Raw genomic sequence first — 19,577 nt, 5'->3', positions numbered from 1 at the left:
TTCATTTGCAATTCTACAGAATTTCTTACTAATTTTCTTAAGCTCTAAGGATAATGATCTAATACCTATTTTGAGACTGGAGCTAAATTGAATACAGAGGATGACCTAAATCAGAATGCACCTCCCACTCCCAGTCCTTTTGTATGTCATGAACAAAGTTTGAACAGATAAATACAAATAAAAAAAGCACGTGCTTTAGAATCAGAGATCTGGAGCTTGACTCTTGAGCCTACTGTTCGTAGCTACGTAAACTTGGACCATGGGCTTGTCTCTCTGTGTCCTCTTCTTAGCCTTAACCACCATCTATATCCCCGCTGATTCCTTCAGACAAACTCACCCTGGAGGCTGATTTCTGTTTGAGTTCGGTCAGTTGTAGGAAGCTTCAGAAGAATCAGGTCACGCTCTCTGCGGCCTGAAACGTTGACTACTGACAGTGAATACAAACACAAAATTAGGTGGGAAAACGAATATGTACTTAGATTGAGGAAGGGAATCATAACAAATTATATATTTTAAGAATGCATAGTTTACATTAGAAATGTTCCAATATCATAGATATCACAAAATCCAGGAGAAAAGCCTAATTTAGTTAACTATCTCTTCAGTCTTTTTGCCTTATTACTTCCTGCATGCTTTTCATATGATAGTGATTTTAATAATAACATTCTCTGTAGAGAGTCTAGAAAGAGAATTATGTATTTATTCTTACACGGTAAATAAAATCTGATTTTGCCTTTTACTACATACAAAGTTTAAAAAAGGTTATTTTAACCTGACACATTCTTTTCACTGATACTGTGTAACTACTTAGAATTGTTGTCAGATATGAAAAAAAAATCAGGGTTTTTGTTTCATGTATTAAGTATAAGATTTGGAACAGTTTTCTAAAACTAGATTTCAGAATTTCAAGTTTGATGCTCCTTTTAAATGTTGGTTCTTCTGTACCTCTATACTTCCTGCCCCAGATGTCTTAGACACATTCCTATGTAATACAGCCTCTGATCCTGCACCTCCTGGCTTTGAAGACTGGTGAACTGACACAGAGGTAGCAGGGGGCATTTCTGGAAGCCATTTCTACAGTTGCAACACTATAAATGACTTAATTATGTTCAAAAGGGATTATGAGCTATAAAAATATACTCCATGAAAAAACTCTGAAATTATCTCTAACTCTATTTCCACTTAACCAAGTCCCCAAAATATCAGTGACCTCTCCAAAACACCAGTCAGTAGGTGAAGGAAAATTGGAGAGGAAATTCATAAAGAATTCATAAAGAATTGAAGAGGAAATTCATAAAGAATTCTTTATGAGTAGTGATTTTTTTAAAAAATTACTTTTTCAAATTTTACCGAAAATGATTTCTAAATACATTGCTCCCTCCCAAAGCCATGGAAGAGACTTATGCCAGAGAGAGATCTGAGACAGAGCTTGACAAATAGTTTGAGCACCTGTGTCTCTAGGCAAGAGACGTGTATGTGGGAGATTGGCACATTTCTTTATTGATTCCTCTCTGCTCTGAGGGATGGCTTCCAGTGCTGCCTGTATCCTTCACTCATATCACTCTTGTTGGATGGCCCCTCTTTTTACATCTCCAGTTTTCTCTGGAGAGAGAGCTTGGGTACTTATTACTCAGGCTACAGGTTGGTAGTGGCTGTGGTCCTCCACCTCAAGACCCAGGTCCAGTAGGGCAGCTTGTCGGTATAGCTGTCACTCCAGTAACAGCTTGATTCCATTGCCCATTCAGATCTACATGTGATGATGACTTTCTACCTTTGCCAGCATCTGGATACTTCAATATCCATTCTTGATTCTTTTGATTCTGCTCACCAGTCTGTAAGGAGTCCCCTTGTTAAGATGCCTGAAATCATTTGAGTTATGTTCTACTACTTCCAGTCATCTTGACCAAGACAGAGACAGACAAGGGATTACAATTTTCTTAAGCATTAGTTGCTTTATTTGTAAAATGGAGAAAATAAAGTCTGTTTCATATATGTATTATGATAATGATGTAAAACAATACACACAAAGAACTTTTTCAGGAAAAATGAAATTAACTTATTCAAGCACACAGAGACAGAGAACCACAATCATCCGGTATGACCTAATGTCAACTATACAATATTTCCTGTACTATTTTAGAAGAATATACTATTATGCTGAAAACAAGATTGCCAGGAGAAATATCAATAAGCTCAGATATACAGATGATATCACTCTTATTGCAGAAAGTGAAGAGGAACTGAAGAGCCTCTTGATGAATGTGAAAGAGGAGAGTTAAAAAGCTGCCGTAAAACTCAACATTCAAAAAATGAAGATTATGGCATCCAGTCCCATCACTTCATGGCAAATAGATGGGGAAACAATGGAAACAGTGACAGACTTTATTTCTTGTGCTCCAAAATCACTGCAGATGGTGACTGCAGCCAAGAAAATAGACATGTGTTCCTTGGAAGAGAAGCTATGACCAAACTAGATAGCATATTAAAAAGGAGAGACATCACTTTGCCAACAAAGTTAGGTCTAGTCAAAGCTATGGTTTTTCCAGTAGTCATGTATGGATGTGAGAGTTGGACCACAAAAAGTGCTGAACACCAAAGAATTGATGTTTTTCAACTGTGGTGTTGGAAAAGACTCTTGAGAGTCCCTTGAACTGCAGGGAGATAAATCAGTCAATCCCAAAGAAAATCAATCCAGAATATTCATTGGATGGACCAATGCTGAAGCTGAGGCTCCAATACTTTGGCCACCTGATGCAAAGAACTGACTCCTGAGAAAAGACTCCAATGCTGGGAAAGGTTGACAGCAGGAGAAGAGTTCAACAGAGGATGAGATGGTTGGATGGAATCACTGACTCGATTGACATGAGTCTGAGCAAGCCCCAGGAGTTTGGTGGTGAACAGGGAAGCCTGGCATGCCACAGTCCATGGGGTTGCAAAGAGTTGGACATGATAAGTGACTAAACTGAATTATGATGGTATTATTACAATAATATTTCAATAGGATAAAGCATTCATGAATTATTGGAAAAAAAATGAAACCAAAATCATGAAAAGTAGAAGCCCCATTTTTTTATTATTAGATTCAATACATATACCATTGCTGTTGAATAGTGGCTACTTCGTGCCTGACCCTTCATGACTCAAGGGACTGTAGCATGCCAGGCTCCTCTGTCCATGGAATTTCCCAGGCAATACTGAAGTCAGTTGCCATGTCCTCTTCAAGGGATCTTCTCAACCCAAGGATCAAACCCACATCTCCTGCATTGGCAGGCAGATTCTTTACCACTGAGCCACAAAAGCCCCTACATAGACCATTACATTTCAATAAATATAATTAACACAACAGAGAAGAAAATAGTAAAAAAAAAAAAAAAAAACACAATCATACAAAGTGTGTGCACTGGCAATATGTATGGGCTGAACTTATCCTGCTGAGTACCACTAACAAACAGCTGGCAAACCAGCACTACCCCATCACTCACACATCAGATTGCACTGTACTGCAGCATTTTATTCTGCATCGAGTATTTCACTGAGTGTATCTATAAGGATCAATTTCTGTGCACTTCAGCTAACTTTCTCCCTTTCTGTGTCTTACTGTCTTTATTCATTCTATTTTTGCTCTGGATTAATTATTTTGTAGTAAAACTCTCCCAGCAAATTCTCCCAAGACCATATTTCTCCTATGGAGTTATTTACTAGAAATAGTTTATGTCTTTACCAAATGCTGGGCTTCCCTGATGGCTCAGTTGGTAAAGAATATGCCTGCAATGCAGGAGACCCTGGGACGGTTCCTGGGTCAGGAAGATTCACTGTAGAAGGGATAGGCTACCACGCCAGTATTCTTGGGCTTCCCTTGTGGCTCAGCTGGTAAAGAATCCTCCTGCAATGCAGGAGACCTGGGTTCGATCCCTGGGTTGGGAAGATCCCCTGGAGAAGGGAAAGGCTACCCACTCCAGTATTCTGGCCTACAGAATTCCATGGACTGTATAGTCCATGGGGTCACAAAGAGTCAGACACGACTGAACGACTTTCACTTTCACTTACCAAAATGCCAGCTACTAACAGCAGAATCTGTGCCTTATCAATATACAGATCACCGGATGATAAATCAAGATGGCTTCCAATATGCACAACAGAGTCTGATCTCAGCACAGTCCCCATATTATACTACCTTATCTTTGGGCATTAGAATAAGAATTCCTAGTATATTGCTGCATGTTTGCAGAAATCACATGCCCTAAGCTTCTAACTCAGGTCTGTAATTCAGAATTGTCTGAACACTCATAATCATCTTCCTTGTACAAAGCTATTTCTGACTATTACTTGTGATATAATAAGAAAGAAAGACAATGTCCAGTGTGTGTATTTTTCTTCTAAACATTTTCTAGGGAAAATGGAGAACTAGGGCTCATTGATAAGTTTTAGCCTCTTAAATATCAAGGTATTATTTTTAATGAAAAAGGTTAGATAGAATGAAGGAAAAGGAAAGATTCTTGAAGGAAAAAGAAAAGTTTCATTTGAATGCATACAACGAGTGTTGCCATGGGAACCCTGTTACAAGTGTGAAAAAGAACATTTGTCCCGCCTATTATTATGAAGTCCATCATGTGCTGGTAGTGGCAGAAAACCTGCTCTGATTAGTGCAAAACTTTAATTTCCCAAAGGAATTGGGTATGGATGAATGGTTTAAATACTGTTAAGAGCTCCCCTCAAAGGCTATAGTCATAATCTAAAATTTTAGTCTTGATTACACCATTACCCATTATCTTCTCTAATTAGTATCATTTTCTAAACACTTCTTATAACAGCTGTAAGGACGGGAACATGTTTGAGGACACAGAGATTTTAAAATCCTTTTATCCACTGCTATTTGTCTTAGGCTAACTAAAATTCATATATTTCATTCATATAAAATTCCTCTCTCTAGTAGAATTTATAGAGACTGGTTGAAAGTTCTGCTTTACACGACAGAGTGAATTTCACATCTGAAATCCACCATGAATAACAGAAAGCAGACAGAGATTTAGTCTTAAAATTCACATTAGTCAACAATTGTGAAGTATTTTATGCTTTGGGGAAAAGCTATTAGTACCTAATCAATTTTTGTTAATAGAAATATGTTTAAATAATTGCTTAATCATAGGTGGTAAACATAATTCTCTATTTGAATGCAGTTTAGCACAGTTGCAATAAAAACTATGGAGACAGTTTTCTGGGTTTAATCCTTGCCCTTGCATTTATTAGCAGCATATGACCTTGGGCAAGTCATTTAACCTCTCATTGTCCCATATCCTTTATCTTTGAATCAGACATTAAAATCAGAGTGATAATATTATATGGCTATCAAGGAGATCAAAAGTTTTAACAAGGAACACTTCTCAATGTTATGTGGACACCTGGATGGAAGGACAGATTGGGGAAGAATGAGTCCAGGTATATATCTGACTGAATCCCTTCACTGTTCACCTGAAGCTGTCATAATATTGTTCATCAGCTATACCCCAATGCAAAATAAAAGGCTAAAAAATGTTTTAATGCAGGAATTGGCAAATATTTTCTGATAGCAGGTATCTGAGTCTTCATCAGTTCAGTTCAGTCACTCAGTCGTGTCTGACTCTGTGACCCCACAGACTGCAGCACACCAGGCCTCCCTGTCCATCACCAAATCCCGGAGTTTACTTAAACTCATGTCCATTGAGTGAGTGATGCCACCCAACCATCTCATCCTATGTTGTCCCCTTCTCCTCCTGCCTTCAGTCTTTCCTGGTATTAGGGTCTTTTAAATGAGTCAGTTCTTCACATCAGGTGGCCAAAGTATTGGTTTCAGCTTCAACATCAGTCCATCCAATGAATAAATTCAGGACTGACTTCCTAGAGAATGGACTGGTTGGATCTCCTTGCAGTCCAAGGGACTCTCAAGAGTCTTCTCCAACACCACAGTTCAAAAGAATCAATTCTTCGGCACTCAGCTTTCTTTGTAGTCCAACTCTCACATCCATACTTGACTACTGGAAAAACTACAGCTTTGACCAGAGAGACCACTGTTGGCAAAATGATGTCTCTGCTTGTTAATATGCTGACTAGGTTGGTCATAACTTTTTTCCCAAAAAACAAGGGTCATTTAATTTTATGTCGGCAGTCACCATCTGCAGTGATTATGGAGACCAAGAAAATAAAGTCTATCACTCTTTCCATTGTTTTCCCATCTATTAGCCATGAAGTGATGGAACCAGATCTTAGTTTTCTGAATGTTGAGCTTTAAACCAACTTTTACATTCTCCTTTCTTTTTCATCAAGAGCCTCTTTAATTCTTCTTCACTTTAAAGGTGGTGTCATCTGCATATCTGAGATTATTGATATTTCTCCCGGAAATCTTCATTCCAGCTTGTGCTTCATCCAGCCCTGCATTATTCATGATGTACTCTGCATATAAGTTAAATAAGCAGGGTGACAATATACAGCCTTGACATACTCCTTTTCCTATTGGGAACCAGTCTGTTGTTCCATGTCCAGTTCCAACCGTTGCTTCCTGACCTGCATACAGATTTCTCAAGAGGCAGGTCAGGTGGCCTGGTATTCCCATCCCTCTCAGAATTTTCCACAATTTGTGGTGATCCACACAGTCAAAGGCTTTGGCATAGTCAATAAAGCAGAAATAGATGTTTTTCTGGAACTCTCTTGCTTTTTTGATGATCCAGCAGATGTTGGCAATTTGATCTCTGATTCCTCTGCCTTTTCTCAAAGCAGCTTGAACATCTAGAAGTTCATGGTTAACATATTGCTGAAGCCTGGCTTGCAGAATTTTGAGCATTACTTCCATGTTCACGGTCAGGAGGGGCAACAATGAGGATATACCCCTCATCCAAGGTAGGGAGCAGCGGCTGCATTTTGCTGGAGCAGACGTGAAGAGATACCCCACGTCTAAGGTAAGAGAAACCCAAGTAAGAAGGTAGGTGTTGCAAGAAGGAATCAGAGGGCAGACACACTGAAACCATAATCAGCGAAAACTAGCCAATCTGATCACATGGACCACAGCCTTGTCTAACTCAGTGAAACTGAGCCATGCTCTGTGGGGCCACACAAGACGGGCGGGTCATGGTGGAGAGATCTGCCAGAATGTGGTCCGCTGGAGAAGGGAATGGCAAACCACTTCAGTATTCTTGCCTTGAGAACCCCATGAACAGTATGAAAAGGCAAAATGATAGGGTACTGAAAGAGGAACTCCTCAGGTCGGTAAGTGCCCAATATGCTACTGGAGATCAGTGGAGAGATAACCCCAGAAAGAATGAAGGGATGGAGACAAAGCAAAAACAATACCCAGTTGTGGATGTGACTGGTGATGGAAGCCAGGTCTGATGCTGTAAGAGCAATATTGCATAGGAACCTGGAATGTTAAGTCCATGAATCAAGGCAAATTGGAAGTGGTCAAACAGGAGATGGCAAGAGTGAATGTTGACATTCTAGGAATCAGCAAACTAAAATGGACTGGAATGGGTGAATTTAACTCAGATGACCATTATATCTACTACTGTGGGCAGGAATCTCTTAGAAGAAATGGAGTAGCCAGCATGGTCAAGAAAAGAGTCCGAAATGCAGTACTTGGATGCAATCTCAAAAATGAAAGAATGATCTCTGTTCATTTCCAAGGCTAACCATTCAGTATCACAGTAATCCAAGTCTATGCCCCGACTAGTAACATTGACGAAGCTGAAGTTGAATGGTTCTATGAAGACCTACAAGACCTTTTAGAACTAACACCCCAAAAAAGATGTCCTTTTCATTCCAGGGGACTGGAATGCAAAAGTAGGAAGTCAAGAAACACCTGGAGTAACAGGCAAATTTGGCCTTGGAGTAACGAATGAAGCAGGGCAAAGGCTAATAATAGAATTTTGCCAAGAGAACGCACTGGTCATAGCAAACACCCTCTTCCAACAACACAAGAGAAGACTCTACACATGGACATCACCAGATGGTCAACACCGAAATCAGACTGATTATATTCTTGCAGCCAAAGATGGAAAAGTTCTATACAGTCAGCATAAACAAGACCAGGAGCTGACTGTGGCTCAGATCATGAACTGCTTATTGGCAAATTCAGACTTACATTGAAGAAAGTAGGGAAAACCACTAGACCATTCAGGTATTACCTAAATCAAATCCTTAATGATTATACACTGGAAGTGAAAAATAGATTTAGGAGACTAGATTTGATAGACAGAGTGCCTGATGAACTATGGATGGAGGTTCATGACATTGTACAGGAGACAGGGATCAAGACCATGCCCAAGGAAAAGAAATGCAAAAAAGCAAAATGGCTGTCTGAGGAGGCCTTACAAACAGCTGTGAAAATAAGAGAAGTGAAAAGCAAAAGAGAAAAACAAAGATATAAGTATCTGAATGCAGAGTTCCAAAGAATAGCAAGGAGAGATAAGAAAGCCTTCCTCAGCGATTGATGCAAAGAGGTAGAGCAAAACAACAGAATGGGAAAAACTAGAAAACTCTTCATGAAAATTGGAGATACCAAGGGAACATTTCATGTAAACATGGGCTGAATAAAGGACAGAAATGGTATGGACCTAACAGAAGCAGAAGATATTAAGAAGACGTGGCAAGAATACACAGAAGAACTGTACAAAAAAGATGTTCATGACCCAGATAATCACGATGGTGTAATCACTCACCTAGACCCAGAGATAAGGAATGTGAAGGCAAGTGGGCCTTAGAAAGCATCACTAGGAACAAAGCTAGTGGAAGTGATGGAATTACAGTTGAGCTATTTCAAATCCTAAAAGATCATGCTGTGAAAGTGCTGTACTCAATATGCCAGCAAGTTTGGAAAACTCAGCAGTGGCCACAGGACTGGAAAAGGTCAGTTTTCATTCCAATCCCTAAGAAAGGCAATGCCAAAGAATGCTCAAACTACTGCACAATTGCACTCATCTCACACGCTAGTAAAGTAATGCTCAAAATTCTCCAAGCCAGGCTTCAGCAATACGTGAATCATGAACTTCTAGATGTTCAAGCTGGTTTGAGAAAAGGCAGAGGAACCAGAGATCAAATTGCCAACATCTGCTGAATCGTCAAAAACCAGGAGAGTTCCAGAAAAACATCTATTTCTGCTTTATTGACTATGCCAAAGCCTTTGACTGTGTGGATCACACTAAGCTGTGGAAAATTCTGAAAGAGATGGGAATACCAGCCCACCTGACCTGCCTCTTGAGAAACCTGTATGCAGATCAGTAAGCAACAGTTATAAATGGAAATGGAACAACAGACTGGTTCAAAATAGGAAAAGGAGTACATTTACGGGCTCAAAAATCATTGCAGATTAAAAGACGCTTACTCCTCAGAAGGAAAGTTATGACCAACCTAGACAGCATATTCAAAAGCAGAGACATTACTTTGCCAATAAAGGTCTGTCTAGTCAAGGCTATTGTTTTTCCATTGGTCATGTATGGATGTGAGAGTTGGACTTTAATGAAAGCTGAGCTCCTAAGAATTGATTCCTTTGATCTGAGTGAGGTGTTGGAGAAGACTCTTGAGAGTCCCTTGGACTGCAAGGAGATTCAAACAGTCCATCCTCTAGGAAATCAGTCCTGGGTGTTCCCTGGAAAGACTGATGTTGAAGCTGAAACTCCAATACTTTGGCCACCTCATGAGAAGTGTTGACTCATTGGAAAAGACCCTGATGCTGGGAGGGATTGGTGGCAGGAGGAGAAGGGGATGACAGAATTTGAGATGGCTGGATGGCATCACAGACTCAATGGACATGAGTTTGAGTAAACTCCAGGAGTTGGTAATGTACAGGGAGGCCTGGCGTGCTGTGATTCTTGGGATCGCAGAGTTGGACACGACTGAGCAACTGATCTGAACTAAACTGAATTGAACTTACTAGTGTGTGAGAGGAGTGCAATTGTGCGGTAGTTTGAACATTCTTTGATATTACCTTTCTTTGGGATTGGAATGAAAATTGACCTTTTCCAGTCCTGTGGCCACTGCTGAGTTTTCCATATTTGCTGGCATATTGAGTGCAACACTTTCACAGCATCAACTTTCATGATTTGAAATAGCTCAAGTGGAATTTCATCACCTCCTCCAGCTTTGTTCGTATTGATTCTTCCTAAAGCCCACTTGCCTTTGTATTTAGGACATCTGGCTCTAGGTGAGTGATCACACCATCATGATTATCTGGGTCATGACGATTTGTTTTTTGCATAGTTCTGTGTGTTGTTGCCACTTCTTCTTATTATCTTCTGCTTCTGTTAGGTCCATACCATTTCTGTCCTTTATCAAGCCCATGTTTGCATAAAATGTTCCCTCGGTATCTCTAATCTTCTTGAAGAGATCTCTAGTCTTTCTCACTCTATTGTTTTCCTTATTTCTTTGCCCTGGTCACTGAGGAAGGCTTTCTTATCTCTCCTTGATATTCTTTGGAACTCTGCACTCAAATGGTATATCTTTCCTTTTCTCCTGTGCTTTTTGCTTCCCTTCTTTGCACAGCTATTTGTAAGGCCTCCTCAGACAGCCTTTTTTTTTTTTTTTGCATTTCTTTTTCTTGGGGATGAAAACCACAATTTTCAAATTTTCATGAGTTCATAGGTTGTAAGATGTCTATGGCAACTCCCAATCAACTTTGTCACTGTCCTTTGAAACCCACAATAGGTAATATGAAGGTTAATGTGTAATCCTGTGAGGCAATAAAACTTTATAAAAATATGCAGAAGGGCTTGATTTATCCCATGACATATAGTTTTCCAACTCCTGAATTGATACATAAAATGCTGAAAATAGTGCTTAATTCAGAATAAGTAAATGTTAACTATATGGATTACACTGTGGTTTTTTGTTGTTGGTGTAAGTTTAAAGTGAACAGAGCACTTAATTTTTTTTAAATTTTATTTTTTTACTTTACAATACTGTATTGGTTTTGCCATACATTGACATGAATCCACCACAGGTGTACATGAGTTCCCAACCTGAACCCCCCTCCCACCTCTCACCCCATATCATCTCTCTGGGTCATCCCAATGCACCAGCCCCAAGCATCCTGTATCCTGTATCAAACCTAGACTAGCGATTCATTTCTTACATGACAGTATACATGTTTCAATGCCATTCTCCCAAATCATCCCACCGAGTCCAAAAGTCTGAACAGAGCACTTAAAATCATCAGTGTATCTTCAATATTAGTAATTCAACTGACTCATAATTCAGAAAAAACTTAAGGCATGCAAATGACTCAGTTTTGAATCTTTTGGTGCAAGATAACTCCAATAAGGAGTACATTACTGTGGATATACTTTAAATTAACTAAGACTATACAGCACAATCTGATTATAAAGCAGAAGAAATGCATAATTAAATGGTATGAATAGGATAATTTGCTCTGCAAAGATTTTTAATGGACCTTTGCATGAAAGGAAAAAGTTTAAAGAGCAAGAGTAAGGTGGACAATGGTGGAAATATCAGCTGAATTGAAATTTAATTAAGTTTTTTTTTTAAAAGCAATATTTGCTGTGAGAGAAAAATGTCATCAAACTGTGATCACAGTTGATTACACAAAATAAGCATTTAATGTTACTGGTAATTCTACTTGTACTGCTTTCATAATCAAAATATGGAAACCACTTGAAATTGTAACCATGAAGTGGCAGGTGAAGAAAATTCAAATTCGTATTTCCGTGGCACTAGTAATATTTTAATTGTAAAGCCTCAATATTTAAAAGACTAGTCTGCCATATGTTCCCTCCAGGAAGTAGAGTTATGGACTGTTGCTTAATTAGATAATATTTAGGCTGCAGTTTACCAAAATGGTCATGAAATAACTGTCCATTTCTCAAATCACTCAATCCCAAAGCAACACAATCTTCTAAGCTTCAGTTGCAAACTTATCCGTCAAGTATATCAGGTGTGTAACAAAAACAATAATTTAAAGAGAAAATATGGATCATGGAAAAAGCAAGAGAGTTCCAGAAAAACATCTATTTCTGCTTTATTGACTATGCCAAAGCCTTTGACTGTGTGGATCACAATAAACTGTGGAAAATTCTGAAAGAGATGGGAATTCCAGACCACCCAACCTGCCTCTTGAGAAATCTGTATGCAGGTCAGGAAGCAACAGTTAGAACTGGACATGGAACAACAGACTGGTTCCAAATAGGAAAAGGATTGTGTCAAGGCTGTATATTGTCACCCTGCTTATTTAACTTCTATGCAGAGTACATCTTGAGAAACGCTGGGTTGGAAGAAACACAAGCTGGAATCAAGATTGCCAGGATAAATATCAATAACCTCAGATATGCAGATGACACCACCCTTATGGCAGAAAGTGAAGAGGAACTAAAAAGCCTCTTGATGAAAGTGAAAGAGGAGAGTGAAAAAGTTGACTTAAAGCTCAACATTCAGAAAATGAAGATCATGGCATCTGGTTCCATCACTTCATGGGAAATAGATGGGGAAACAGTAGAAACAGTGTCAGACTTTATATTGGGGGGCTCCAAAATCACTGCAGATGTTGACTGCAGCCATGAAATTAAAAGACGCTTACTCCTTGGAAGAAAAGTTATGACCCATCTAGATAGTATATTCAAAAGCAGAGACATTACTTTGCTGACTAAGGTCCATCTAGTCAAGGCTATGGTTTTTCCTGTGGTCATGTATGGATGTGAGAGTTGGACTGTGAAGAAGGCTGAGTGCCGAAGAATTGATGCTTTTGAACTGTGATGTTAGAGAAGACTCTTGAGAGTTCCTTGGACTGCAAGGAGATCCAACCAGTCCCTTCTGAAGGAGATGAACCCTGGGATTTCTTTGGAAGGAATGATGCTAAAGCTGAAGCTCCAGTACTTTGGTCATCTCATTGGAAGAGTTGACTCATTGGAAAAGACTCTGATGCTGGGAGGGATTGGGGGCAGGAGGAGAAGGGGACAACCAAGGATGAGATGGCTAGATGGCATCACGGACTCGATGGACGTGAGTCTGAGTGAACTCTGGGAGATGGTGATGGACAGGGAGACCTGGCTTGCTGCGATTCATGGGATCGCAAAGAGTCAGACACGACTGAGCGACTGAACTGAACTGAACTGAACTGAAGGGTCAACATTGACTAGCATTTATTTTTCCTAGAAGGAAATTTATTGACCAATAAAGACTCCAAAATTAACATCTGTTATCAAAGATTAAAATTTCTATTCATCTGGAACAACTGTTTTTCTGAATAATTTGATTCAAAGTCCCTGAAAACCTATAATCAAATTGATTTAACTAATCATAGAAATGTACAAAACTTTTGTTGGCTCTCAAATTTATGTTTAACTCATCTCAAGAATGTACATTGTCCAAAGATTTGAAGTCAAGATTTTTATAAATTGATTTTTAAGCTGTATTTTACACATTTTCAGTGATGCTCTGTCACAATGATCATCATGTTATTCTAAATGAATAAATTAAGTGCTACCTTTGAAAATCTGAAAATCTTACATGTCAATTTTTGAGTTCTCAAAGTAACCACTAGTTCTAAAGGAAATATTCCATGTTATTTAATTATTTGGGTTCTATGAAGTATAATTGTCTGATAACCAAAAGACAAGGATCACAAAAAGCAAACATATATATTAGCATGGATTTTGGAGAAGGAAATGGCAACCCACTCCAGTATTCTTGCCTGGAGAATCCCAGGGATGGGGGAGCCCGGTGGGCTGCCGTCTATAAGGTTGCACAGAGTCGGACACGACTGAAGCAACTTAGCAGCAGCAGCAGCAACAGCAGCATGAATTTACATCCTGTTTAATCTGAGATAGACCCTGCTTCTGCCAGTTTCATTGATAGCTCTCCCTTTGATTGTCAAAAGTAACCCAGTTTGGAAAATATGTACATAGATGCTCTCACTTTCAGTTATTTATTTCTAGATACTGTCAACAGATATTATAGTATTGATCCTGTGCCAAGCACTGTTCTATGTCCCAAGTGTGTTCCATTGGAATAAATTTATAAGTAAACCTGTATTAATTATTGAAGAGTTTATAGAGGCTTCTACTTTCTCTAGGGTATTAAACCTACTATTACAAGCTATTACTGCTTATAAGTAGCTGGCTTGGTTTCTGACACTGATGGACTTCATTGGCAAGCTAAGTAGTCCTGACTGAAATTAGAAAATTAAACAGAAATAATTGTCACACTTGGCTGGCATACAGCCTGATGTTGCTGTAGCATCAAGGTCCAGAACAAAATTAAAGTTTTCCAGGCTTTCACATAGCTGTGAGGTTTGCACTACCAGGCATTACATATTAATAAGATTGCACTTCTAACACAGAAGCAAATGACATTAAGTTCAACTTTACTAACCAAGACATGATGATAATGGACAAAGCTGGAATAGGGTATTACTGATTTGCAACTGAATTTCTTTATCAATCTTGGTATGCTATGCTCACCCTTACACATTACTTGACTTGATTTTTACAAAAATCTTAAAATGGATTTAACCAACACAACTCCCATTTTACAGATGAGTGAACTAACATTTACAAAAATTAATATAATGAGTTTTTAATGGCAAAAAATCTTTAGAGGACAGGCAAGTCTACAAACTGTAAACTCAATACATTCATTTGTTCATCTTCCACATTCAGATGCTCAGAATTAAACCTACCCTTCAGTAACAGTGTTGCACCTGTATCTTTTCTTCCTTCTTCAGAGATTTTCTTTTTCCTACCTCTCATGAGGGGATCTCACCTATTCTATGTCCTCTTCTTTTGGGGTTTGGCTAGATGTCCATATGGAGGAAGCCATGATCCTTTTATATCCTAACCACAGAAATGGCATCCCATAACTTCTATATTTTATTTGGTAGAATGCAGTCACTAAGTCCAGTCCACACTCAAGGGGAGGAAATTATATAAAGCTATGATATGTTGAAGAAAGAGTCATTATGTGAGAGGCTGTCTACCACTTTCCCATCCCAGACAAGCAAAGGATTCCAGGTTCATTTCATCCATTTCAGAAGGTTCAGCTCCAGATTGAGAAGAGGATGGGGGCAGGAAAAGTGGCATTGTGTGGAAGGTTAAAATTCTCTAAGAAAAGGGCCTGCCTCATCTGATGGTGGGAGAAATGGCAATTCTGCAAATGTTTTTGCCTTTTTTTTTTTTTTGGAATAATGACCAGAATGTACTGAGAGAAAAAGAGCCCCCTTTTTTAAGAAGCTATCAAAACTTTGCCATGACTCTTGGTTTGGAGTTACCAGGCATCTGAAGGTTGTGAAACCCAAGCAGAAATTATCTACCAAAACCTTAAATTATACTAAAAGGTGGTAACCAAGATCTCAGTTCTCAAGATTTCACTGGGTGCAGGATCAACTTCCACATTTACCCAGCAAATGTTGGAAGGATTTGGGGTCACCATTTTTTTCCAAGCTGTTGGCTGGTGACCTCCATTTGTTTCTTACTGTGTAGACCTCTCCACAGGTAGTTGTAAACATAGCATCTGATTTCAGAGAAGCTAGCAAGTGAGAGAGCAAAAGAGAATGCAAGCGATATGGAAGTCTAGTTCTTTTAAAATCTAATGTTGCAAGTGATACCAAATATTTTGCTGTCTCCTATTTATTAGAAGCAAGTAATCAGGCCCCACTCACATTTAAGGGGAGAGGAATTCACAAGGTCATGAATGTCTAGTAGAGCACAGATCATTGAGAAGTAGCTCAAAATCACCCACCACAGTCACAGAAGGAAAGGACAACTTAAAGTGACAGTATATGGAAGGATAAAAATGGAGATAGAGAAGGTTATGGTTCATGAACATTTAAAAAAAAACTAGCTGGACAGCTATTTCAAAGACTTTCTACCCTTGGGGTGTGGCTTGTTCTTTAACTAGATATTATTTGGGGGATCTGCCCCACAATACTTTGTTTATGATGAACCCAGGGAAAATTCTGATTCCCATATGAGTCTTTCTTCTCTATTACTAAATCTGAACTGTTGGAGAAGATACTATTCTTAGGCACTAAGTAATTTTCTTCAACCTCCTTCCAGAATCCAAGGGCTGTTTTATGTCTTGATCAAATGATTTTTTAGCACAGGTCCATGATTTTTTTTACAGCACAATTTTCTTGAAACCATAATAGGAGATGCATATCTTATTTTAGTTCTCATGACAGAAACCACACTTAAAGTATTTCCAACTTAATTGCAAATACTTTGAGTTTTCGAGTTTTCCATCATCCTCTTCCCCAGCCATTTTGTCTACTGAAAAAGATATTGGTGGAGGGCTTTAATCTATTTAGAGGTTTTAAAAATGAGTAAACTAGTCACACCTTGATTTGATACTTGCGGAATGGGTGATATATAGTCTCTGCTGTTCAAACAAATTCTTAGTGTATTGTTACAAATGGAAGATAAGGAGAGTTGCCTATCTTGCTCTGTGACCATGGCTGCTGCTGCTGATGCTAAGTCGCTTCAGTCGTGTCTGACTCTGTGCGACCCCATAGACAGCAGCCCACCAGGCTCCCCCATCCCTGGGACTCTCCAGGTAAGAATACTGAAGTGGGTTGCCATTTCCTTCTCCAATGCATGAAAGAGAAACTGAAAGTGAAGTCGCTTAGTCGTGTCCAACTCCTAGCGACCCCATGGACTGCAGCCTAACAGGCTCCTCCGTCCATGGGATTTGCCAGGCAAGAGTACTGGAGTGGGGTGCCATTGCCTTCTCCAGTGACCACGGCAAGTCTCCACATTTCTGCTCTCCCTCTATTCTCTTTAATCTCTGTTTCAAATTGTGCTTATTTCTTTCTTGTAAGACCTTGTCACATATACCCAATAGCAACTAAAATATGCTAGTAACTTTTTATTTCTCAATTTCCTCTCCTAAAACTATGTTTTCATTAGGGACATTGTCTACTTTTCATGTTATTGCTAGAGCCAATTTTTAAGAAATTTTGCAATGCATCAGAGGGATCCCCATCTTTCTAGCATCTTCACTGAACTGAACTGAACTTAACACAAGTTTGTTATTCATCTATTCTACAAGTTTATTATGAGTTCTCAGTTCAGTTCAGTTCAGTCGTTCAGTCGTGTCCAACTCTTTGTGACCCCATGAATCGCAGCATGCCAGGCCTCCCTGTCCATCACCAACTCCCGGAGTTCACTCAGTCTCACGTCCATCAAGTCAGTGATGCTATCCAGCCATCTCATCCTCTGTTGTCCCCTTCTCCTCCTGCCCCTAGGGTCCCAATTGTTAATGTCACTCAAAGACACAGAAAAATAGAACAGCAACCATTTAAAATGCTGTCAGTTGCTACAGCAGAGGGAATGATAGCTCTGTTTGGTCTTGTATAACCAATTATATGCTTTGTTACCTAGAGGTAATATGCACCACTTCAAAAGCTAAATAAAGCCTGCCAATGCGAGAGATGTAAGAGAAGCAAGTTTGATCCCCGAGTTAGGAAGATCCTCTGGAGGAGGGCATGGCAATCACTGCAGTATTGTTCTTGCCTAGAGAATCCCATGGATAGAGGAACCTGGCAGGCTATGGTCCATAGGGTTGCAAAGAGTTGGACACAATTGAAGTGGCTTAGCACACACAGCATGCATGAACCATCACAAGGAGACTATGAAAGTCGGTTCTATCATGTTCCTAAATGAGAGAGAACCAGAAATATTTGGTAAACTGTAAGAGACAGGAAGAATAAAAGAAAAATGGGCCCTGGCAAAGGCCACAAAAGAAATTTATAATTATTGAAAAACTAGATGCTATAAGGCATGAGACTCTTGGAACAAGTCCAGAGAGAACAGTTCATAATCTTGAAAACAAGATATGATCCTGGGGTTGGAAAATCGACCCCAAACTGTTTCTCAGCTGGCATCTCAGGGTCACGTGTTTTATGTATCTGGTGGAAAATCTATAGATAAAAATATTAGTCTTAGTTACTGATTTGTTATTGATTACTGTTTCCTAATTACTCAATGGTTAATGATCATTTTGTTCTTTGGCCCTGAAGGCTGCATGAGTTAGAGTTTAACTCCTCACATATTCTTTCATTCAAAGCTGAAAGTATAATAAAGCTGGCTTGGATTCAGTTTCAGCACCTTCACCTTGGAGCAGTGTTGGTCCCCGATCCTCACTTTTCTCTGAATTCTCACGTCCTGTTTCTCCTTCTCTTGCCATATTGTGCTTTCGGAAACCCTGTTTGTCGAGCCAGACTCGACAGTAAACATTTCTGATAACTACCAAATATATATTTACCTAATTTAATTCTCATATAACCTCAGGGGGTAGATTTTAGTTTCACTATTTTAAAGATGAAGACAGGAGAAAAAGGTTAAGTAACCTGCTCAGTATCACACAGATAGTAAGCAAGGACCTGCCAGTCCCACTATAGCTTCCTTACATATTACTCTATGTATGGTACCTGATAACAGTAAGAGAAAGATGGAGAGAAGGTGCCTGAAATTTTATATGATTGAAAATAAAGTAGTAATTATTCTACTCTTGTATTCATGGTTCTTTTGTTCATTACTTCTACAATCTCTTTCATAACTATTCCAAGCAATAATCTGTAGAAAGATTTACCTTAACCCTACTAAAATATTTTCCAAAATGTTTAGTTTATGCCTTGAGCTTTTTGGTTTTTTTGATAATGAACCAAAAGTGAGTGTCACGTGCTATTTGCTTGGGAATCACACTCTTGCAGGTAATCACCATTTGTACTCAAGTTTAATCATGAAGAAGAGATTTTATTACTACAAAATGATGTCATTAACTGAAATAAAAGAGCTTCTTAGGCAGTAATTATTTGATTTCCTTCCTATTTTGCCTTTGAATCAGCTATTTAAGGAAATAAGAGTGGCTCAAATGAGGAAAGGACACTTATTTTGTTAAACAAAAAATTATAAAATATGGAACTGAATCTGAAGGGTATAACAAATGAGGATAATAAAATATGACCGTATGATGGAGCAGCAGAACGCTCTCCTGGCTTGACTGGAATGATAGGAAGTTGGTATCATGTTCTCTGAGGCTGTTGTTCAGTTGCTCAGTCATGTCTGACTCTTTGTGACCACATGGACTGCAGCACACCAGGCTTCCCTGTCCTTTGCCATCTTTTCCAGCATCAAGGTCCTTTCTCCTTGGAAGAAAAGTTATGATAAATCTAAACAGTGCATTAAAAAGCAGAGACATCACTTTAGGTTCATATAGTTAAAGATATAATTTTTTTCTAGTAGTCATATATGGTATTGAGAGTTAGATCACAAAGAAGGCTGAGTGCTAAAGAATTGATGCTTTAAACTGTGGTGCTGGAGAAGACTTTTGAGAGTCCTTTGAACAGCAAAGTGACCAAATCACTCAATCCTAAAGGAAATCAACACTGAATATACATTGGAAGGACTGATGCTGAAGCTGAAGCTCTAATCCTTTGGCCATCTGATGCAAAGAGCTGACTAATTGGAAAGACCCTGATAGTGGGAAAGACTGAGGGCAGGAGAAGAGGGCAACAGAGAATGAGATGATTGGATGGCATCATTGAATCAATGGACATGAGTTTGAGCAAACTCCGGGAGATAGTGAAGGACAGGGAAGCCTGGCATGCT

Source organism: Oryx dammah, unplaced genomic scaffold (assembly GCF_014754425.2).
Source record: "Oryx dammah isolate SB20612 unplaced genomic scaffold, SCBI_Odam_1.1 HiC_scaffold_3, whole genome shotgun sequence".
In the NCBI taxonomy this organism is placed as follows: domain Eukaryota; kingdom Metazoa; phylum Chordata; class Mammalia; order Artiodactyla; family Bovidae; genus Oryx; species Oryx dammah.
The sequence above is the reverse complement of the archived record's forward strand: the minus strand, read 5'-3'. Positions refer to the sequence as shown.